Source organism: Plecotus auritus, assembly GCF_963455305.1.
Source record: "Plecotus auritus genome assembly, chromosome: 11".
Lineage (NCBI taxonomy): Eukaryota > Metazoa > Chordata > Mammalia > Chiroptera > Vespertilionidae > Plecotus > Plecotus auritus.
This window is the reverse complement of record NC_137777.1, coordinates 24,820,693-24,839,983: the sequence shown is the minus strand read 5'-3', so window position 1 is coordinate 24,839,983 and position 19,291 is coordinate 24,820,693.

The following is a 19,291-nucleotide window of genomic DNA, read 5'->3' as shown; positions in this document are numbered from 1 at the left end:
GGTAACCAGGGCTGGCCGAGGCTTGTGCTGCTGGCATTGGCAGCAGCAGAGGTGTGATGGGGGAGTTGTCTTCCCCTGATCACTGGGTTGCCTCCTGCCCCTGAGGGCTCCGGGACTGTGAGAGGGGGCAGGCCGGGCTGAGGGACCCCCCTGCTCCAGGGCATTAATTTTCATGCACCGGGCCTCTAGTAAGTATATAAGTTCTTTGGTTTAACTCTCCTCATCCCCCCAACCCACTTCAAGGTATGTAAGTCTGTTCATGGAGATGTTCTTGGCATGACAATAAGATAACACAGGGCACTTAGTATGTCCCAGGCAGGCCATGTTCTAAGCAAGTTAGCATGGGTGAACTCAGTTAATCCTCACAATGCCCCTAGAGGTGTATGGAGTTATGACTGTTTTATAGAGGGGAGACTCAGGAGGAAGCAGTGATATTACTACCCTAGTTCAGTCTACAAGTGAGAGATGAAGGCAAGAAGAAACCAAGATGGCGGCATAGGTAAGCACCTAAACTGCTGCCTCGCACAACAATTTCAAAACTACAACTAAAAGACAGAACGGACATGATCCAGAACCACAGGAAGGCTGGCTGAGTGGAAATTCTACAACTAGAAGGAAAGAGGAAAGCTCACGGAGAATCAGAGGAGCGGCAAAGGGCTGAGGTACGGAGACGCGCGCAGAGAGGAAGGACGACTGAGTGCCTGGCTGACTTTCTCTGGCGGGAGGGCGAAGGAAGCCCCTGACTGCACTGAACCCCAGTTCTGACTGCACTGAAACCCAGTTCCGGGCGAAACCCCGTGGACCCAGGCTCATACAGGGGGAGTCTGGACTGTCAGGTAGAGAGAAAGGCACATGGAGACTCAGAGACTCCAAGACCAGGGGGAGCCACGGTGGGTCCAGAGGCGTGCACACGCGCACGCACGCAAGTGCTCGCAGAGAAAGCTGAATGTGGAGGTTGCCGCAGGTATTCCCTAGCGGAAGGGAGTCGGAAGCTCCTGACTGCACTGAACCCTGGTTCCAACTGCACTGAACCCCAGTTCCGGGCGAGTCCCTGGGGACCCACGCTCTTACAGGGGGAATCTGGACTGTCAGGCAGAAACTCAGGGGAGTCGCGGAAGGCAGAGGTCTAGAGGCACATGCGCAAGGGCAAGACTGTCTGCTCCGCCCTGAGACTCCACCCCATCCAAGCTGAGCACAGAGGCTTTTGCAATTTGGAAAGTCTAACTCTATAAGGCTGTCTCCAGCACCAAACTTCTCCCAGCATAGACACAGCTGATCCTCACAGCCAACTGGCCTGGAGGTCAATTCCTCCCAGTGATACCAACAACAATCAAGACTTAACTACAACAAGGCTGTACACAGTCCACAAAGGGGTGCACCAAGAGTGTCCACCTCAGGTTAACTGGGGAGGCCGACCCACTGGGCCATATAGGAGAGATGGAGGCAAGGCTTGTGCCCAGGCAGCCTGGCTCCAGAACCCATGCTCATAACCTTAACACTGTACTGCTGCAGCAACGTGGCATTAAAAAAATAAAAGTGATATCCTTGAACACATGGGTGGTGACATTAAGAAACAGGTATGGTCAGTATATATGCCATGTCATATATGTACACTCAATATACATACTGTTCAGTGTGTGTGCATACACACACACACACACATATATATATATATACAGGTCAGCATAAATCTATAGTAGATATATTTACTATACACAAATATATATATGTATATGTATGTACTGATATATATGTATATATATGTATGTAATAATATATATGTATATATGTATGTAATGATATATGTCAAAACTATAATCCTAGCCTGAAGGACCTGCACAAGTCACCCAGCTGTCTGTCTGCACCATGGACAGTGATGGCGTCTTCAAAGGCAACCTGAAAACTGGTGAGGAAACATCCAGAGTAATTCCATATGGTCCCCAGGGCGTCATCATATACCAACCAGTTAAATCACTGAGACCAGAAACCTCACAGTCACTTTGAATCCCACCTCTTCTAATACTCCCCGACCAATGCTCTCCCATTCTGTATAGATCTATACACGCTATATCTGAGATTTCCAGCCCTATTTCTGCTTCTCTACTCTCAGCACCAGTTTTTATTGTTTAAAATTTATCTTTATTGTTGAAAGTGTTATAGATGCCCCCTTTTTTCCCATTGACCCCCTGCACCCCACACCTGCACCCACTCAACACCACTGTTTTTAGTTCAATTGCTTATCAATTTCCTTTCAGATCATTGGATCAGACTCCTACCCTTTCTCACTGACAAAATTCTTTCCTATTCTTATCCCCAAGAAGTCCATTTTCCTCATTGCTATTGAAAAATCATCCTAAGATTCAAGTCTGACAATGTTGAACCTCTGCATAAAGCCTAGCATCTACAAACTCCTTAATAAGGTACACAAATCCCCCTATGCTCTGACCTTTTCATTTCTTCCCACGCCCTCAGATATAACCACACATGCATTGGTAGATGTTTTCTCTGTCTGGAAAGCCCTCTTTCCCCCACATAACCTCCCCCATAATCTCCACCTCATATAGCGTTCATTTGGAAAGCCTTCCTCAATCATTAATGCTCAGCTCAAACATCACCTCCTCTAGGAAGTCTTCCATGATTCCCCCAAGCAAAGTTAGCTGCCTTTACTTCTGTGCCTATAATGGCCCAATTGTAACTTTTCCCCTAATGCTAGCATATAAGCTCTTGAAGACAAGTGCTCTGCATACACAATGTATTCTCAGCCCCAGAACAGTCTCTGGCATGTAGTGGGAGCTCAACACATAGTTATCATATTATCACAGTGCTATCATATTGCAGTATAGTCATTTGTTGATGTGTCTGCCTCCTCCACGGGGATGTGAGCCCCTGGGGCAAAGACAAGGACAATATCTTTCGCCTCTGTATTCCAACACCTGTCACAGTGCCTGGCAAAAAGTGGGTGGTCAATGTTTGTTGAATGAACTCATGCACAGGCCAATAAATTAATAAACTGCACAGCTTTCCAGGATTCCCTTGCCTGTCAGCACAACCTAAAGTTATGTTTAGGGGTTAAGTCTAGTATGTTGAGTAGCATGTCCAGTAATGTTTAGAGGGAGCTCTCATGCTGTTATAAAGCAAACCAGATTCCGAGAGACCAAAGGTGCCTCGGTTGCGAGTGTCATAAATGTAAGTAAAAACATTTCTAGGTAGAATCCAAATTTTAATTTAAGAAGAACCATGTCCTTTGCTGTGTGCCTGTTCACCCAGACTGCTTCATCAAAGGGAATTCGAAAGAGCTGGGATTGATGTGTTGTCTACAAAGCGCAGAAGTCCCCCTCAGAGGAGGTTTATAAGAGAAACCATTTTCAGGCATATTCCTGGGAACTTTCACATTCATACGTCATCTCCCGGTGAGGTGGGTGTGAGGATCACCACTATCTATAATAATAAAAGCATAATATGCTAATGAGACCAGACAGCCGAACAACCTTCCGGACATCCAGACGACCTTCCGGATGACCTTCCAGACAAAGCCGGGGCTGCGAGGGCCGAGGCAAGCCACCGCGGCTGCGAGGGCCGAGCCCCTTGCATGAATTTCATGCATCGGGCCTCTAGTTGTAAATAAAGAAATTAAGACAGAGCTTCAGGTTATAGAACAATCCTCTGGTGTAGCAGACCCTGGGGTCCCATATTACGTCAGGGTGTCAGTGAACCAAATGCATCCAGCTATGTGTCTCAAACTCCAGAGTGACAGGCTGTCTCATGGAAAATGTGCCCCAAGCTGGGATCTCATCTCTTAAAAGAGGCCTTGGTACATCTGCTCACCTTAGCACCTGAGCTCACTGTGGAGACACTTGCTCAATGGCATTCACCTCACCGAGCATCTACGGTGCTCACTGAGTACCTACTGTGCCCATCACATAGCATGATGTCTATAAACACAGAAGGATATAAATGGCCCTGAAAGGCATGGAGGTTGCACCAAAGACCATGAATAGTTCCTGGTAACCAACTGCTAGATTAGGCAAAGATAATCTTGAGGGGGTATTTAAGGATAAGGAAAATTTGAGAATTAAAAAAAATGGGGAACCTGGCTGGTGTTGTTCAGTGGTTTAGTGTCATCCCAGGAACCAAGAGGTCACCAGTTCCATTCCCAGTCAGGGCATATGCCCAGGCTGTGGGCTAGATCCTCGGTAGGGGGCGCAGGAGCCAGTCGATCACTGATGTTTCTCTCTCATCCATGTTTCTCTCTCTCTATCCCTCTCCCTTCCTCTATCTAAAATAATAAAAATAAAAACACTTTGTAATGGGGATGTGTTTATAGCATCTTTTTAAATAAAAAAGTTGGTAACAAAGCTGGGAGGACAATATTGTTGCGCACACATAGATATGCACACAAACCTGAAAACGGGCACACCAAAATTCATCGATGGTTTCTCTATAGAGTGAGGTGATTTGTGTTTAGTATCTTTCATAGACTTTTGTATATAGATCGCAATTATGATCAGATATGTTAAAAAAAGTTTTTAAGATAAAAATGTTTTACTTTTTTTAAAAGCCATGAACTGTAAAATCTTGTTCCCAGTAAAGGGGAAGGGAGAGAAATAAACACATTTCGTGTTTGCAACATTATGCTCTCCTTTGCTTTCCTGCAAGGACCAGGACCAACCAGACTCATTCATCCCTGAGACGTGGGATTTGAACTGCAAGGAGAAATAGGTTACTTGGATGATTTGGAGAACGACATCTTATGAATTGCTACTTCACCAGTTTGTTAGATTATAACATCATCATTGCCGATGGCCAGAGCCCCAAACCTTGGTAGAGGCACCAGCTCCAGCCTGGGAGTGGAGCTGCATTTGAAAGGCTTTGGTTTCTCAGGGGGTCGGTTGTTCTGCAGAATAGTGTCAGCTTCTAAAACAGGAGGCAGCTGGCGGCGCTTCTGGTGCGAAGACACCAGAGCTCCACCGTGGAATTGGAGCAACCCTATGGCGGAGGGTTTTATACTGTATGGTTTCTCACCTTCTTTTCCTTTGACATCATGACAAAGAAAACCCACCTTCCCGGCAAAAGCGCTGCGAGAACAGAGCTACAGATCTGCTCTGAGCTCTAGAGGTCCTTGGACAACATGTGCCAAGCCTCTGCCTCGGCTCAGGCCCCGTGGGAGGTTTGGGAAACAAAGTTATCTAAAATATAGCATGCGCGCTGAAGGACTCACAGCCTCTGAGCGATGCAAGCTCAGACAGAAATCAAGTGCAGTGTAATTTATCTGTGGGGTGTGGTGTCGAGGAGTGAATCCAAAGTGGTGGGGGCAAAGAGGCGAGTGACTTACATAGGTTTCCAGGGTCAGCAGCCTTCAGAGAGCAAGGCAGTAGTCTCTGCCCTCCTGAGGTGTGCCCGGAGAGAGGACGGCGCGAAGTGAGTCATCACAGTTCACACTCACTCAGAAAACAAGCCAGTCAGAATTAGCCAGAAGTCTTCACTGACAGCATTTTCTTGCAACTGTTTTTATAACAGGTGAATACATGCAATGATTCTAACAAATTGCCAGGCCTGCTTTCCAGCACAGATTCTCTAAGGGACATTCAATGGGAGTCCGGGCGGGGCGCGGGGGTGCAGGGAGTGGTAAAAAGTACCCACTATATTATGATACCTGGTTTTATTGATCATATCATCAGCTTAATCTCAGCCCTGTGTTACCCAGGGCCTCGCAACCCTGACTGCACATTGGACTAATCTAAAGCCATTTTGGAAAATACTGACTCTCAGGCTCTGTCCAAACCATTTGAATCAGAATTTCTGGGCCCGGCCAGGTAGCTCAGTTGGTTAGAATGTCATCCAGATATGCCAAGGTTGTGGGTTCGATCTCCAGTCAGGGCACATACAAGAAGCGACCAATGCATATGTAAGTGGAACAACAAATCTCTCTCCCGCCCCCCTTGCCTTACTCTCTCAAAAAAAAAAAAAAAAAAAAAAAAAGAAAGAAAGAAAAAGGAAAAGGAAAAGAGAAACGAAAAGTAAAAAGAGAATCTCTGGAGCACAGGCATGAGCTATAGATTTAAAGTTCCCTGGGTTATTCCAATCTGTGGCCAGGATCGAGGACACACGTGCAATCCTCTGCTCACATCTAAATGAGAGTCCTATCTTCTCGTTTCAGCAGCATCTGAGTTGCATGATAGACCAGAGAAACAGTATACATGAAAATACATGAAAAAGCATCATGTTTCATGTACATGTAAGGCCGTGTTCCCTCATTAACAATCAATGGGTAGCAAACCTCTAAAAATGTTTACTTCTTGGATTGTTGGTTAGTTTACTGCAGATTAAATACAACCCAGGATCATGTCAATTCCTTGGTATAGACCAGTGGTCGGCAAACTGTGGCTCGTGAGCCACATGTGGCTCGCAAGCCGTGGTTTGCCGCTCTGTTGACTAATGAGTTTGCTGACCACTGACCAAGACTCTTGATTCCAATAATTACAGGCTGTTGTTGTTCCTTGTGATTAAGCCCCTATCCCAGTGGTCGGCAAACTCATTAGTCAACAGAGCGGCAAACCGCGGCTCGCGAGCCTCATGTGGCTCGCGAGCCACAGTTTGCCGACCACTGGTATAGACTCAACAGTGATTGTTTCTCATAGGCCCACATTAAATCAGCATTGACACTGAGAAACCCACGGTAATGAGTATTCAGTTTACTGGATTATGAAAACTACATAAACATTATATATACAAATGTCATAGGAACAAAGTACAAATTGTAGCTAATGTTAAGTTTGGCTGCCTAAGGAGGAAGAAGGAAGGGAGCTCATGTCTACTGACTACCTTCTGTTATCTAGGCTTTTTATGCAAATTATATATTTGCATGGGCAGATAAACCTAACATGGTATTTTTGAAACATTAAGTAATGAAATCAGTCTAGTGGGTCACAACCAGTATTTCTTAAAATATAACGAAAATAGAAGAATAAAAATATGCATGAACTGCAGTAATGGAAATATTAATGAAAAGCTTTGTTTTTGTTATACATATGTGGCATATACGGATATATAGCGTATTGCATTGTGATAAAAGGTTATATTCCTTACTCCAGGCTACTACCAAATATCTGAAAACTGCTACCCAAAGAGAAGTTATTATGAAATCCAATTTACAGATGAAAAAACTGAGACTCAGAGATCTTAAATAATCCATCCACGGCCATAGAGTGAGCCGTGAATTTACGAATATACCACTCTCTCTCCTGGAGAAGGCAAGCTTTACTGATAAACAGATAAAATATATCTGCAGAGAGGAGACACGCGTGTTCATAATTACTATTTTTTTTTAAATAACACCAGCTGAACGACAATACTGCTTCCTAATTTTATTGTTGAGACTTAACATTTTCCAGACTCGCTGATTTATGAACTGTCATAACCCTAGCCACAGTTTGAACTCCAGCTATATTTTCTTTACACTTTCATCACGTCTAAGCCTGGTTGGAGCTCCGAGGCTGTGGGTTTGTTTAGTTTTGATTTCTTTCCTTTGTGATTCCAGGCACATCATTTCAGCACAAGGAGCCAACAGACTCCCTCCACGGCTCCCCCACCTTCTCGCCAGAGCAATCTCCCCGAGGCTCAGCCCACCAGCCCAGGGCACACCTGGCTGTATTAGCAACCTCTGTGGCCGAGTGGACAGATTTCCACGCGTGCTGCACCTGGACAAACAGGACTGGGACCCTTTGGCTCCAAGGGCAACATTGCTCTGCCGGATCATTTTACCGGCTACAGCCTGGTCCATCCTTCCCAGCTCAGTGTCTGTAAAACCCCAAGATGCCTCTCATTAGCAAGACAGATTTCAGAGTGGTTTTGACAATTTGAAAATATCACTAAAGTGCTCCTTTAAAGATCTGATGTGTTTTTCTTCTCAAACCTCCTGTTTCTTCAAGACCCACAATTTTTTTTTTTTTTTACGTTAACTGAGCAGAGCCTGATTCTGCCAAATGATTAAGCAAAAGTATCCAAAACCACGAAGTTGGAGGGAAAAGCCTCTACCCACCCCACCTCTACTTGCAGAGCCAAGGAGCTTTTTAGTTACGGGCAGGCGTTATGTCGGAGGGCCCAGGGGAGCATCTTTGATTGAAGAGGTGTCGCAGAGATGGCATTTTGGTAGAACAGGTTAGGAAAAAGAATTTCCTCTGATCGCGTTGGACCCGCAGCCCAGGTCTCCTCAACTCTGGGAGGGAGCCAGTGCCCTGTCAGGCTTTGGTTAAAGACAGCCAGGAGCAGCTACATACATTTGGGGGCCAGTGAGGAAAATGTGGGGTTTCTTGCTGAAAATGTAATAAGAATCTCAAGCTGGTGACAGCAGAACATGAAGTCAAACATGAAACCCTGTGAGACTGCAGACTGCATGCCCAGGAACTCCATCCTGAGGGGGAGGCTGTACCGTTAGCACACACACTGGCCATGTCACTTCAGCACTGAGGGATTAAATAAAAGAACCTTCTAACTCCATCCCCTGCTATCATGCGTACACACTTTTTAATATGTTTTTATTGATTTCAGAGAGAGGAACGGAGAGGAAGAGAGGGATGGAAGCATCAATGATGAGAGAATCATTGATCGGCTGCCTCCTGCACCCCCCTACTGGAGATCAAGCCCACAATCCGGGCATGTACCATGACTGGGAATTGAACATGACCTTCCAGTTCATGTGTCAGTGTTCAATCACTGAGCAATACCAGCCAGGCCTGTGTACACATTTTTACATGGATATTCTGGTTACCATGTTCCAATACAATTGTACCTGGTATAACTAACGTTTAACTAGAATTCACTATACACCAGACCCTGGACTAATGACTTTACATGCATTGTCTACAGTCATTTCCATTTTGAGGATGAGGAAACCAAGGCTTAAGGATAAATATTTATTTGCTTAAGGCAGCGATTTTCAACCTTTTTCATCTCGTGGTTACAAAAATTCTGGGGCACACCTAAAAAAAATTATTTTGGCTCAACTGACAAAAAAAAGTATAATTTTGATTAATTGACAGCAGACAGCTATTGTGTTGGCTGTTGTAATTTATTTTAGTTGATAATCTAAGGTAAAAGAGGTCAGTGCCCCTGACTAAATAGTCAGGTATTGAATGTTTTAAAAATTCTTGCAGCACACCAGTTGAAAATTATTAGCCTAAAGGATAACTAGAAAGTGGCATTTTAAGAAAATAAAGATCAGAGCAGAAATAAATGAAACAGATTAAAAAGGCAATAGGGAAGATGAGCTATTTTTAAAAAAGAGAGATAAACAAAACAGGCAAACCTACAGCTAGAATCACCAAGAAAAAAAGAGAGAGGATTCAAATAAACTAGAATTGAAAGAAATGGTGTTACAACTGCTGCCACAGAAATACAAAGGATCATTAAGAGACTACTATGACCAATTACAAACCAACACATTGGACAACCTAGAAAAATAGATTAATTCCTAGAAACATACAACCTACCAAGCTGAACCATAAAGAAAAAGAAAACCGACCTTGGCCTGTGGCACAGCAGGTTGGAGCATCATCCTATAAACCAAAAGGTTGTGGGTTTGATTTCAGGTCAGGGCACATACCTAGGTTGTGGGTTTTATCCCAGTCGGGGGGCATAGAGGAGGCAACCAATTGATGGTTCTCTCTCACCTTGATGTTTTTCCCCTCACTCTTCCTCTCTTCATTGCTCTCTCTCTAAAAATCAGTGAAAACATATCCTAATGAGTATTTTAAAAATAAATAAATAGGAAATCTGAACAAACCATTTACTGGTAAGCAAATTGAGCCAATAATCAAAACCAACAAACAGAAGCCTAGGACCAGATGACTTCACTCATGAATTCTACTAAACAATGAGATAAGAATTAATACCAATCCTTCCCAAACTCTTCCAAAAAAATAGAAGAGAAGGGGAGGGAATACTTCAAACTCATGTTATGAGGCTTGCATTACTCTGATATCAAAGCCAGATAAGGACACCACAAGAAAACTATACAGTAATATCTCTTATGAATATAGATATAAGAATTCTCAACAAAATATTAGTAAACCAAATTCAACAACACATTAACAGTATTATACACCACAAACAAATGGGATTTATCTCTGGGATGCAAGAATGGTTCAACACACAAATCAATCAATGTGATACATCACATTAATAGAACAAAAGATAAAAATTGTATGATCATCTCAATATATGCAGAAGAATCATTTGACAAAATTCAACTTCATTCATAATTAAAGCTCGAAACAAAGTGGGTATAAAAGTACCTCCACATAAGATGCCGAAACCGGTTTGGCTCAGTGGATAGAGCGTCGGCCTGCGGACTGAAAGGTCCCAGGTTCGATTCCGGTCAAGGGCATGTACCTTGGTTGCGGGCACGTCCCCAGTAGGCGTTGTGCAGGAGGCAGCTGATCGATGTTTCTCTCTCATCGATGTTTCTAGCTCTCTGTCCCTCTCTCTTCCTCTCTGTAAAAAATCAATAAAATATATTAAAAAAAAAAAAAAGTACCTCCACATAAGAAAGGCCATATATAATAAACCCACAGTTGACATCATACCCAATGGTGAAAAACTGAAAGATTTTCCTCTAATATTCAGAACAAGAATGCCCACTCTCACCATTTTGTTCAACATAGTACTGAAAGTCCCAGCCAGGGCAATTAGGCATGGAAAAAAAAGAGACATTCAAATTAGAAGGACATTAAGTAAAATTATTTCTATTTGTAAATTACATATTATATAGAGAGAGCCCTAAAGACTCTACCAAAAACCTGTTAGAATCCACAAATTCAGTAGTTATAGGATATAAAAATCAATATACAAAAAAATCAGTTGCATTTCTACTAATAACATATACTAATAACAATTAGAAAAAGAAATGTAAAAACAATTCCATTTACAATTGCCACAAAAAGAATAAAATACCTAGGAGTAAATTTAACCAATGAAGTGAAAGGTCACTGAAAACAATGAGAGGCATTGATGAAAGAAATCGAGTATGACACAAATAAGTGAGAAGATATTCCATGACCATGAATGAGAAGAATTAATATTGTTCAAGTGCTCATACTACCTAAAATAGATTCAATGTACTCTACCAAAATTTCAGTGACATTTTAGATAGAAATAGAACAAGTAATCCTAAAACTTGTATGAAACCACAAAGGGCCCTGAATAGCTAGAGCAATCTTGAAAAAGAAGAACAAAGCTTCCTGATTTTCAAACTCATTAAAGGCTTGAAATTAATATCTGAAACCATAAAACCCCAAGAAAAAAATAAATGCAATATGCTTCTTGACACCAGTATTGGTGATGATATTTTGGATTTGACATCCAAAGCAAAGGCGACAAAAGCAAAATTAAAGAAGTGGGACTACATCAAACTCAAACACTTCTGTATAGCAAAGGAAACTACCAACAAAATGAGAAGGCAGCCTACCAATGGGAGACAGTATTTGCAAATCACCTACCTGATAAGGGTTTAATATCCAAATTATGGAAAGAATTCATACAACTCAATGAAAACTTATTTAATTTGGTTGGACTGTGAGTTTTCTGTCACTTGAAACTAACAGAGTCTTATCCACTAGATCTTAATATCCTCTCTAAGGTTTGGACCCAGGCACAGATTTGATCCATATACATATTACCTATTATATTTTAGGGCCATTTAAAAAAATTATTCTATATACTTTTCTCCCAAGTGGACACAAAGAATGGCCAATGGACATATGAAAAGAAGCTCAATGTCACTAATGATCAGGAAAATACAAATAAAATCACAATGTGATATTATCTCACACTTGACATAATGGCTATCATCAATAAATCAACAAACAACAAATGTTGGCAAGGATATAGAGAAAATGCAAGCCTCATGCACTGTTGGTGGGATTGTAAGTTGGTGAAGCCACTATGGAAAACAGTATGGGAGTTCCTCAAAAAATTAGAACTACCATATTGTTATTGTCATAATTAGCTAGTCAATATTAATAATAGGAAGAGAACCGGGGGGGGGGGGGGGGCAGGCATTATAATCATGATCATCTGGGCAGCTTCACCAGGAAGCTACAACTTCACACTCCCCAGGAGACCACCAGTCCATTTCCTGCAGAACACTGGGGGAAGGTATTGAACAAAGGGGAAGGTGGACACATGCACAGTGAAGTCAAGGTGACATAGGCTGACAAGCAAGTATCTCTCCTAACTTGGGAAAACAATATGGCTCAGGGGATAGAGCCATGCCAAGGGTTAAAAATCCTGAAGGGTTAATTGTTAAGCTCTTACTTATAATTCCCAAAGAGTTTCTTTCTCTCTCTCTCTCTCTCTCTCTCTCTCTCTCTCTCTCTCTCTCTCCCCCACTCATCCTATGCACTCACCTGCTCTCTCCCCATTGCCCTGTGGCTGCTGGACTGGACTGTGCTTTAAAATGGAGTGGAGGCTCCGGGCAGTGGCCTTAATTCTTACCCTGCTGAAGACAAGACTGGACCTTTTCCATGGTGGGATGAAAAAAAAAATGGGAATTGGAAACCCAGAGGTTTAATTCCACGAAAGTAAAGATCACTTATCCTCCTGTGTGAGTCTCAGAAAATTCCTTTCTTTGCAACATTTCAAGAACTCCACTTGCACTGGTAACTGGTGGGGACACGGAAGGTACTCCCCCCCCCCCCCCACCAATAACAATATGGCCCAGAAATTCCATTTCTAAATATTTATCTGAAAAAAACAAAAACACTAATTCATTGCAGCATTATTTACTACTAGAGGCCTGATGCACGAAGATTCGTGCAAGAATGTGCCTTCCTTCCCCTGGCTGCCGGCACCGCCTTCGCTCCAGCCCAGAGCCACCTTTCCGCCTTCCCTCGTGCTGCCCAGAGGCCTGGAGCCGGCTGGGGCGGTGCAGAACGCCTGCATCGCAAGCGTCCTGCCCCACCCCCAGCTGCTCGGCACCTGTGTATGCAAATTAATCCACCATCTTTGTTGGGTTAATTTGCATACGCACTCCTGATTGGCTGGTGGGTGTCGCAAAGGTACGGTCAATTTGCATCTTTCTCTTTCATTAGTGTAGATAGGCAAGATGGAAGCAACCTAAGTGTCCTTTGATAGATAAATGGATAAAAAAATAGATTACATATATATAATGGAATATTACTCAGCCATAAAAAATAATGAAATCTTGCCATTCGCAGCAACATGGATGAACGTAGAGGGTATTATGCTAAGTCAGTGGTTGGCAAACTGTGGCTTACGAGCCGCGGTTTGCCGCTCTGTTGACTGAGTTTGCTGACCACTGTGCTAAGTGAAATAAGTCAGACAGAGAAAGACAACTACCATATGATTTCACTTATATGTGGAATCTAAAAAACAAAATAAACAAGACAGAAAAAAAGACTCAGATACAAAAAATAAAACAGAAAAAATATTCATAGACACAGAGAACATTTCAATGGTTGCCAGATGTGAGCGGGTTTGGGGGGTTAGGTGAAAAAGGGGAAGGGATTAAGATGTACAAACTGCCAGTTATAAAACAGTCATGGGGATATAAAGTATGGGAAAATAGTCAATAATATTGTAACAACTATGTATGCTGTCAGATAGGTATTAGACTTATTGGAATGATCACTTCATCAATTATATAAATGTCTAACCACTATATTGTTCCCCTAAAACTAATATAATATGTCAACTGTAATTGAAAACTAAAAACATTATTTATAAAAGAAAAAAATATATAATTCTGCAAGTTCCTTTAGTTTTTCTTCTAAGTGTTATTCAAGACTGGGCATTTCCCCAGCTCGCAACAGTTTTGAAAACTACAGGCATACCTCAGGGATATTGTGGGTTCGGTTCCAGACCGCCACAGTAAAGCGGTATCACAATAAAATGAGTAAAAAAAAAAAAAAAAAATGAGTCATAATCTTTTTGCTGGTGGAGGGTCTTACCCTTGATTTGTACAAAAAAAAAAAAAATGTTAAGGCAACAACTGTAGAAGTGCAATAAAGTGAAGTGCTTCTTAACGGAAAGAATCCCAGCAATCCCAGGTTCAAGTCCCACTGGTGATTTGTGCAGAATGGAAAAAAGGCCTCACAGATGATCAACAAAATGACACTGTATCCAGGCGTCCTCAAACTACGGCCCGCGGGCCACATGCAGCCAGCAGCCAGGGGAAGGAAGGCACATTCTTGCCGAGGACATTTATCCAGCCCGCCGGGTGCCGCTGCCTGTCCTGCTTAGCAGCCGACTCGTCCCGGGCCCGCAGTGCGCATAGGAATTTGTTCATAGTTTTTTTTTTAAACTATAGTCCGGCCCTCCAATGGTCTGAGGGACAGTGAACTGGCCCCCTGTTTAAAAAGTTTGAGGACCCCTGCATCCTAATAGCTGTGCCCTTGTCTGTTCATTGTGTTACTGTAATAACAAACATATGGAAGGACAAATTAGCTGATTCTCTGGGGTAAGCCAGGCAGGGAGTGAATCTAAACCGGAGAGATCCCAGATTTACGCATCAAGGCCATATCTTCCTGGGGTGCTTTAGACAACTTACGGATGGCTCAGCTATTTCAGTGGAGCCACCTATGGTGCAGGGACTGTCATGCAGACGTAAGAGCCAGTGGTGAGTGTGGTTCTCAGTGCCTGTGGAGCTGCTTGTTCTCACTCTGTCTTTCTGGACCATTCTCACCCATGCCCCTTGTTGCTGACCAGTCAACAGAGGCTTTGTCAGCACCCACAAAAATGGAAAGGGAGAAATAAGGCAGTTACTAAAACAGTACTTCTCACACACCCATGGCATGCTGGGCTATTGTCGCAAGGCAGATTATGATTCATGGTGTCCTGCGTGGGGCCCGAGTTCTGCATTTCCAACAAGCTCCCAAGTGTTGCTGATGCTCTTGGCCTGTGGACCTGCCATTGAATTCCCCGAGATTAAATTCCTGCTCTGATGAAACGAGGGCTTGCTTTCTGTCAGGGGGCTTGCATTGACCCGGTGAAATAAAGAGCTCATGGTCAGCCAGCCCCTGTCCAGGGGATGAAATCATGACATGTGGAGAAAATGGGCTTCCATGGGAGACAGGGCGTGTCCTGGCGCTATTGGCATTCCTGGTGTCAGTGGTTCCAGAAGCCCTGCTAGGTCCCAACACTTCATCAGATTACCAGAGCCCATAACTTCTCTTTGCTTAACCAACCAGAGTTGGATTTACATGACTAACAACCACGGTTCCTAAAAATGGAAATATAATGGCTAAGTGAATTATGATATGTCCCTATGGGAGAATTATGCAGCTGTCAAAAAGCATGATTTCAAAAAATATATATATTGGGATGTATAACAAATAATATAAAGTGAAAAAAAAAACCACCAATGTATATATACAGAATAATCTGAATTCTACAAAAACTTATGAGGAAAATTAAAAGTTGACTCAAAAACATAAATTATAGTTATGGCTGGCTGATAATGGGTCCCCAAATAAGTCCATATCCTAATTTCCAGAATCTGTGGAAGTTACCATATATGGCAAAAAGGACTTTGCCAATGTGATTAAATCAAGGGTTCTTCATTGATTATCAAGGTTATCTTATTCAGCTTAATATAACCACAGTGGTCCTTTACAGGAGGGAGGCAGGCGGTTCAGAGTCAGAGGAGGGCATGTGATGACAGAAACAAGATTGGAGGGAAATCCTTTGAAGATGGAGGAAGAGGGAGACAAACCCAGGGATGTGACTGGCTACAAGAAGTTTAAAAGGATGAGAAAACAGCCCTAGCTGGTTTGGCTTAGTAGACAAAGCGTCAGCCTACGGACTGAAGGGTCCCGGGTTTGATTCCCGTGAAGGGCACATGTCCAGGTTGCGGTCACCATCCCCAGGAGGGGGTGTGCAGGAGGCAGCCGATCAATGATTCTCTCTCATCATTGATGTTTCTATCTCTCTCTCCGTCTCCCTTCCTCTCTGAAATCAATAAAAATATATTTTTAAACATGATTAATTTTGAAAAAGGAGAGAAAATGGATTTTGCCCTCAGAGCCTCCAGAAGGGACCCGCCCTGCCAACACTTTGACTTTAGCCCAGTGAGCTTGATTTCAGACTTCTGATCTCCAGACGTGTAAGATAATACATTTATGTTGCTTAAAGCCACTACATTTGTGGTAATTTGTCTTAGTAGCAACAGGAAACTAAAGATACTATTGTCTCTGTACTTTCCTTTAACAAACGTGTTACTTTTATAAGATACACAATTTATTTTAAAAGAAGGCATAAGTGTAGCTTGCTATAAGAGGTCATCTTAATACTTTTTTTTCTTTACACTTTAACATAGCTTGGTTACTGCTCTTTTCTAGCACTGTGGAAGATAATCACAGTGAGGTCTATGTGAACACATTTCAGGAGAATCTCACTCCGTATTAATAGAATTCTGACCCTGTCAGTCCCCTGGGAAAGCCCTGGACCGTTGCTGTTACTAGCCAACGGGTGATTTAAAGTGCATTTATAAGATTGACACCTAATGAAAACCAAAAGGCCCAGAGACATGCTCAAGTGACAGAGCATGTACAAACTGTAACACCACCTGGAACTCTCCATCCTCCTGTCAGTGTATTCCCAGCATTGTGACTCTGGAATCACATTTGGAATCACCAAGAGCAACAATAAAAATGGCAAGACTGCTACACGCCTAGGCTCGTCTAGTCCTATAAATAAAGGCCTAATATGCTAAGCATCTGGTGGACCTGGCGGCCATTCAACCAATCAAAACATAATATGCTAATGATATACTAAGGCCGCTCAACCGGTCACTATGACGTGCACTGACCACCAGGGGGCAGATGCTCCGACTGGTAGGTTAGCTTGATGCTGGAGCCCGGCCGATCGGGACTGAGGGAGATGGGCCGGACATGCCCGCAGTCCCTCCCCACTGGCCAACCTCACATGTCTCTCCCCGGCCCCGATTGTGCACCAGTGGGGTCCCTCGGCCTGGTCTGTGCCCTCTTGCAATCTGGGACCCCTTGGGGGATGTTGGAGAGCCAGTTTTGGCCTGATCCCGCAGACCAGGCCGAGGGACCCCGAATTCATGCACTGGGCCTCTAGTGTAATATAAAAGGTCTTGAAACTCTGAATGCTGTTCATGCAACAACTAAATGAGGCTGAAAGGTCCTGGTCTGTTATTCCCAACTCCAGGTTGAGATCACTGGCACTTCTATGAGCCCTGAGTCCTCTGTGTATATTTTCCTGTCATATTTATTTCACTCCATCATAATTATTTATTGATGCATCCATCTCCCCCAACTAGACTTCAGTGTTTTAATGTTCCTCTCTATTAATTCTCTATCTATGTCATGTATGGATATAAGTATATTGACTGGGGTTTTTATTGCCTTATTATAGAGTATATTTACCTACTTCTTTGCATGCATGGAATTTTTTATTGGATGCCAAATACTGACAATTGTATCCTGTTGGGTGGCTATATATTTGTTACTCCTACAAATATTCTTGACATGCTTTTAATGCATTTAAGTTACTTGGGAACAATTTAATCATTTTAGGTATGGTTTTAAACTATCCTCACTTCCTAAATAAGGGAACAAATGTTCAGATAGGTACAATAACATGCCCAATATCTCTCAGTTACCAAAAGTTATAGTCAGGATTTAAACTCAGATCAATATGATTCCAAAGTCAAATACTTATATATTATGGAATGCTAAAGGAACTCCAGCCAGCCACCAGAATCTCTTGAGAAGATCCTAAAAGACCAAGAAATCAGGAATTTTTAAAATATTTCCACCCACATTTAGCAAAGCATCTTGAGGAGAAATGGATAGAGCTGTCATCGACCAGTATTGGCTTGGCATGAATCAATCCTGGCAAAGAAAAACTGGGGGACTTAGGGCCTTCATTCAACATGAATTCATTTGGAATCCAGGGCACTGTCTAAATTTTACCTTTGAAATCTAAATTCAAGTTAAACAAAAGTTGAAAAGTTTCCCCTAGAAGGAATCTTATGTTTGTCCAAAGCACGAGGAGAATTGGTCAAGATGTCATATCATTCCACTTTAGCAAGTTCTTTGAAGATAGGATCAAGAAAGCTGAATTTTCATTATCTTGGGTAAGAAAGAATTCAAGTTTCTGTTGCTAAGGCCAGAATCCAATTTAATTTGATTCAATAGCATTTATAAAATGCCTTTTCTATGTGGTCTTAGGCTGGGAAAACGAAGAGCATAAGACATAAGCCCTACCCTAGAAAACAGTATTCAACAATATACAAGAAGGGTTATATATCATGATGAAATGGGATATATTCCAGGACAAAAGAAGAAAAATCTTACCATCATCTCAATAGATGCAGGGAAAAGTATTTGGAAAAAAAACAACAACCACATTAATTCTTAATAAAAACTCTCAGCAACCAAGAAATAGAAAATTTTTGTCTGCCTGATAAAAAAGCAACTGATGAAAAACCCCACAGCTAACATAATAAAAGAATGCTTTTCCCCTTAAGATCAGGAACAAGGAGGGGATATGTACTCCCATCACTTCAGCTCAACATTGCACTGGATGTTGCAATAAGGCAAAATAATAAAATAAACAAAACAATCATCATCTAGATTGAAGTGAATCTGCATTACTTGCAGACAACATGATCAAGAATGTAGAAAAATCTCATGGAATTGAAAAAAAAGCTACTAGAATTAATGTGAGTCTAATAAATGTGCAGGATGCAAAAATCAATGCACATAAATCAATTCTATTTTTATACACTGTCAATGAACAAATAAAGTTGAGATTGAAGTTGCAAAAAATAAAACCATTTACAATATTATAAAAGACATGAAATATTTTAGGATAAATCTAACAATAACAACAACAACAACAACTATGCCCTGGTGATGAAAACACTGCTGAGAGAAATTAAAGAAGATCTAAATAAAGGGACAGATTACTATGTGTTCCTCAGTCAGAAGATTCAATACTGTTAAGACATCAGGCTTCCCCAAATTGATCTATCATTTCAACATAATCTCAGTAGGCTTTTAAAAATATATATATTTCTTTATTGATTTCAGAGAGGAAGGGAGAAGGAGAGAGAGATAGAAACATCAATGATGAGAATCATTGATTGGGTGTCTCCTGCACGCCCCCCACTGGGAATCAAGCCTGCAACCCAGGCACGTGCCCTTAGCCAGAATCGAACCTGGGACCCTTCAGTTTGCAGGCTGACACTGTATCCACTGAGCTAAGCTGGCTAGGGCAGCCTTTACCCGCCCGCCCCCCCACC